The sequence below is a fragment of the Mus pahari genome, chromosome 14 (assembly GCF_900095145.1).
Source record: "Mus pahari chromosome 14, PAHARI_EIJ_v1.1, whole genome shotgun sequence".
Classification (NCBI taxonomy): Eukaryota; Metazoa; Chordata; class Mammalia; order Rodentia; family Muridae; genus Mus; species Mus pahari.
This window is the reverse complement of record NC_034603.1, coordinates 43,937,386-43,943,165: the sequence shown is the minus strand read 5'-3', so window position 1 is coordinate 43,943,165 and position 5,780 is coordinate 43,937,386.

Below are 5,780 nucleotides of genomic sequence, written 5' to 3'. Positions count from 1 at the left end.
AAAAAAAAAAAACAAGATCTGAGTCCCTCTTCTGGAGTGTCTGAAGACAGCTATAGTGTACTTACAAATAATAAATAAATAAATATTTAAAAAGAAGAAGAAGAAGAAGAAGAAGAAGAAGAAGAAGAAGAAGAAGAAGAAGAAGAAGAAGAAGAAGAAGAAGAAAAAACCTCAGTGTGAACTGGAAGCTGACTTGCCACCCTGTGAAATGAAAGGACTCCAGTTAAAAAACAGGGGGCCTCCTGATGGAGTTCTAGGGTTATTTCAACAGCTTCCCACCACAGTGGTGGATTTCTTGACTTTAAAATGTGCTTAATTATATGGGTTTACAGAGTGGAACTTGGGTCCTATGTGATAGTACACATTTGTAATCCTAGCATTTGGGAGGCTAAGGCAGGAGGATTGCAGTAAATTCAAGACAAGTCTGAGATACATAGCAAGTTCTAGGTGAACTGGGCCATATAACAAGATCCTGTTTCAAAAAAAAAAAAATCAAGGGTGAAATTTGGATGCTAATTGCTAAGTTAAGACTCCTTCCCAGGCTCAGGTTCTCACCAGGGCTGGTGAGCCTGCTTGGTGAACTGTAAAGCACCTGTTGCATTAAGCAGAAGGTCCTGAATTCCATCCTCAGAGCCCCTGTCAAACATAAACTTTTTTTTTTTTAAAGATTTATTTATTTATTATATGTAAGTACACTGTAGCTGTCTTCAGACACTCCAGAAGAGGGCGTTACAGATCTCGTTACAAATGGTTATGAGCCACCATGTGGTTGCTGGGATTTGAACTCCGGACCTTCAGAAGAGCAGTCGGGTGCTCTTACCCACTGAGCCATCTCACCAGCCACGAGACAAACATCAACTTTAAATAGTGGTGAGCTTGAGCCCCCAGCTCTAGAGAGACAGGGATAGGCAGATCCCTGTGACTTGGAGTACAATCAGTCTAGCCTATGGAGAGCCCTGGGCCAATGAGAGACCCTGTCTCAAAAACAGAAGCTGAAAGGCACTTGAGGATTGAAATTTGAGGTTGTCTTCTGGCCTCCACCGACACAGACAGACAGATAAACAGACAGACACGAGTCTCTCTTTGAACAGGAAATTCATAAAGATCCAGTTTGGGAAGACTGCATGAGGAGTCTACCACTGTAGTATGTGATCCTCTTTGGTTCTCTCCCATCCTCCTAGGCCGCCTGGACATCGTTAGCAGATAGGATACAGAGGCTCTCCCTATGATTGCTTCCCAGACAAAAACTGAAAACATCTTGTTTCCTTGTAAAATATTTGCAAATTCCCAGGGGGCTACCATATATGTGCTATGTGGGCTACTCCCCTCCATCAAAGAGATCAGCTTCCTGCCCAGGAAAGTACTCCTACAAGGAAACAACTGAAATTCACACACAAACATCTTTACTTTGAATTTGGGGGGGGGTCTCATATACTCATATGCTTTTAAAATCCTAATAGAGAACATGAACTCTTAAAGTCAGTTATTTTGTTTGGGATCACATTTTTTTTTTGTCACATTTTGTCACTGATGAAGCAGAAACAGAGTTGGAAGGAGGGCCAGGAAACAAAGAGATAGGAAAGTCAGGGGAGAGAGACACAGGAAGGTGATTGGGAGAGACCAAGTGGGGCTGGAGAAATGGCTCAGCACCTAAGAGCACAGACTACTCTTACAGAGGCCCTGAGTTCAGTTTCCAGCACCTACATAGGGCAGCTTACCCACCTGTAACACCAGCTGAGGCTCTTTCAGCCTCTGAGGCACCTGCACTCACACGCAAGCGTGTGTACACGCACACATTAAATAAATATATTTTTATACATAGACCAAAATAGAGTTTTAGGGAATTTAGGGAATAAACCAAGATCTACCCCAAGCCAGGGGCACATAGACACAGAAATACAAATCCGTAGACGGACAATGACAGCAGCTCAGTGAGAGAAAAGGCTGCAAGACACCAAGAAAGATGCAAGGAGACATACAGAAGGAAAAGGATGTGGGCCTGTTCCTGGACCATTGTCTCCTTTAGGTGACATGGCAGAAAGAAGGCGGTGACTTGCCATTAGGACTGAAGGTGTGGCCAGGAAGACAATCACCGTCCTCCTACAGCCCCACACTGATGATCTATGCCTGCTGTTTGCACAGGTGGTAGTGACTGGAAGGCAGCCATTGCAGACAGCACTGAGGCTGGGGTTTTACAGCTTGCAACTAACTCAAGCTGTGTGACACGGAGAAAGCAGCTTCAGCTCCATGAGGGGGCGTGGGCAGTTCTACCTGCCTCACAGGGTGACTTGAATCCAGTGAGTCATGAATCAAAGCTTCGTGTGACACTGTGTGCCGGGCATGACAAGGGATGTTGTTCCTTATCTTGGCTGCCTGCAGCACAGTTCTCTGCTGTTAGATTCCGCAAGTGTTCTGGTTTGAGTGTGGAATACCATGAAAGCCCCTGTGTGGAAGGCATGGTACCCAGGGCAGTAACGCTGAGAGGTAGGGCCTGCGCTCTGACCTCCTCCAGGGATTAGTCCATTGATGGGCTCAGAGCTTAATGGGCTACTGGGTGTGGTGGGAACATTAGGAGGCAGGGTTTAGTAAATACACTCTAAGGGTGTATTTTGTCTGTATCCCCTACCCCCTTCTCTCCCTGCAGCTTTCGTCTGCTGTGTGCTTTCTGCCTCTCAGCAAGCCCAAACACAGTGGTACCAAATGACCATGAGTGGAAACCCTGTAAACCACGCCAACACGAATCCTCAGTTATGATTTACATCGTCTTGTCTTGTTTACAGTGACAGAAAGCAGACTAATGAAATAAGCACCGGTTAAATTAAAGCTATCTATGACCAGCCCTAGCTAGCCTAAACCAGCTCCAAACTTCAGTTTTCCTAGGTTCTGCCCTGGTCTATTTGCAAAAGCAAACTGTGGGTCCTCTAGGAAGTGCGGTCACACCCCAAGCACATGGTTTCTGCAAACAATATTCATAGCTACACACCCCAGGGAAGTCTTTGCTCTGTGCGCAGTGATAATGATCTTGTCAATAAAACCATAATTTACACAAAGGGCCGATTATAAAGTGCTTGCCTTTGTGTATTATTTTATAATCCTGAAGTCTTTCACATGCAAATTTCTTTTGTAAAAAGCAAAAAAAAAAAAAAAATTAGATTGTCTGTAGGTCAAGGTGACCTAAGGCAAGTATTTCTAAACTCAAGTTTTACAGCTAAAGGACACTGAGCAATTTGGGAAATTACTTTTAATGGAGGAGAGCTAGAGAATCCCTGTAAAGGAATTTAGCTGCCTTCCTAAATTAGAAATAAGACCAGCAAGATCTGATGTCTCTGTCTCATAGTAATTCTACAAAAGGTTTATTATTTGCTTAAGTCAGGTAAAGTTTTCTATTGTTTTCTGATTATAATTAAAAAAATGAAACATGCCCATCGCAGATAATAATAATCACAAATAATAATGCTATATTTTGGTAGAATACTCCCCAATCATCTTCTTCATTTTATTTATGTTATTATTTGAGGTAGGATCAAGCTATGTAGCTCTGACTGGTCTGGAACTCTCTATGTAGAACAGGCTAGCCTCAGACTCACAGAGTTCCACCTGCCTCTGCCTCAGCCTTTGGAGTGCTGGGACTAAAATCAAGAAACAGAGTGATAGACATGTACTACTATCTTCAGCCAGCACTTGCAGTTAGTACATATTTGATTGATACTGAAAACGACAGTACTAATACTTGTAAGTATTTTTGATGTTATTTAGAATTTCACAAACTTCATTTTCAGTGACTCATAAGTAATTTGAAATTTGAGTTTAATTACCATGCATTACATAATTTAAATCTAATTACTACAGATTATCACTGTTATCTTTCAAAGAGAAGAGGCTATGTTATGTGTCTACTTTTGTTGTTGTTTTGTTTTTGAGGCAGGGTCTCACTATGTTTCCCTGGCTGGCCTGGAACTTGCTATATAGACCAGGCTAGCCTCAAACTCACTGAGATCCACTGCCTTTGCCTCCTGAGTGCTGAGTGTCTGTCTTTATTTTGGGTTGTTGCTTTGTCTTTGACTTTTTTGTTTGTTTGTTTGTTTGTTTGTTTTTTTCGAGACAGGGTTTCTCTGTGTAGCCCTGGCTGTCCTGGAACTCACTTTGTAGACCAGGCTGGCCTCGAACTCAGAAATCCACCTGCCTCTGCCTCCCGAGTGCTGGGATTAAAGGCGTGTGCCACCACGGGCTGGCTGACTTTTTTTTTTTTTTTTAAGTGTTTGTTTGTTTGCTCCTGTGAGGGGGCAGGGGTCAACCTCAAGCTGCCATGCCTGGGGTAGGGTCTTTGTTTGGAAGCAGGGATCTCTCTTTGGGCCTCAGGGCCCTCTGTTAGACTAGTCTGGCTGGCCAGTGAGCCCCGGGTAGCTGCCTTCCTCCACCTCTCCAGAGCTGGGATTGTAAGTCTGGGCCACACAGCTGGCTTTAAGTTTTAAGAATGTTAGCTCTGGACTCAAACTCAGGTCCTCATGTCCACACAGCGAGCATGCTATCAACTGAGCCATCTCCCTGGCCCTGTTTGGTTTACTGTGTAGTCAGATCGGCCTCAAACTTAGTTCTCCTGAGTTAGCTTGCTGAGCACCACCATTCTGAGCTGACTGGCTTCTGTATTTATTCACAGACCAACAGAAACGAGGCTTTTTTATCCTGGTAACTTTTATTTTAAAAACATCCAGAATCCCATTCTCACTAGCATCCAGCAACTGAGTGAGCACCACAGTATCCATAGAAACCCAAGCTTCTTTTTAACTACCCGATTTGTTCAGGCTGAACTCCATTAATCTCTAGGGGATAAACAGAATATTTATTGTGGCACTTGATATTTAATGATATGATGATATGAAGAAAAAGCCATTCTTTGAAAGAGAAGTCTATAGCTTTACCATACACAGCTTATTTCAACTGTAAAAATCTTATGTTAGTCAGATTGTAGGTAAATGGCTCAAAACTAAAAACATGGCTGAGAAAGCTGATTAGTTATAAATACCTAAACATCTCACTTGGGGAGGAACTGCCATACTGCGCAACATGAACCTCAGCAGCAAGGTCAGTCACCATGAGGCCTCTGAATGTCGCCACCCTGACAGGCCTCACAAGGGTTAGTGATCAGTCTCCAGTGTCAACTGTGAGTTGTGAGCCTGGCTGAGACACCCTCACCCTACAGGCAGAAAAAAGACACCACAGTACTAAGTAGCTGCCTGGCAGAGCCTCTGACAGATCTGAGGAGTCTGAAGGCGTGCAAGGCTAGGTGAGGGCCAGAGCACGCAGCAGTCACGATGTTCCTGGCCTCCTCCCCCACGTTATTTACATTTCACTCTGAGGCTTTTACCTGGATGGTACTATGGTACTTCATGCTTCCCTATATTCATTACTGTGTGTATCGTGTGTGTGTGTGTGTGTGTGTGTGTGTGTGTGTGTACTTGCACATGTGGCGGTGAGAGGGCAACTTCCAAAAGTCCATTCTCCCCTTCTAGTGTGGGGCCCAGGGATGGAACTTGGGTAGCCATGTAAGCACGCTATCCACTCAGACAGCTCATTGGCCCTTCTGTGCTTACTGTCGAGTGCAGTGCTCACCCCATCTGCTGCTGCTTAATTTCTCCCATTAGCACTTTTGTAACTATTATAAAACTATTATAATCTCTTTATAACAGCACACAAATAAACTCTTGAAGGGCACTAACATTGGCAAAGCAAGAAAGGCCTGCTGACATTACTGTTTTCTTTTTCTTTTTCTTTTTCTTTTT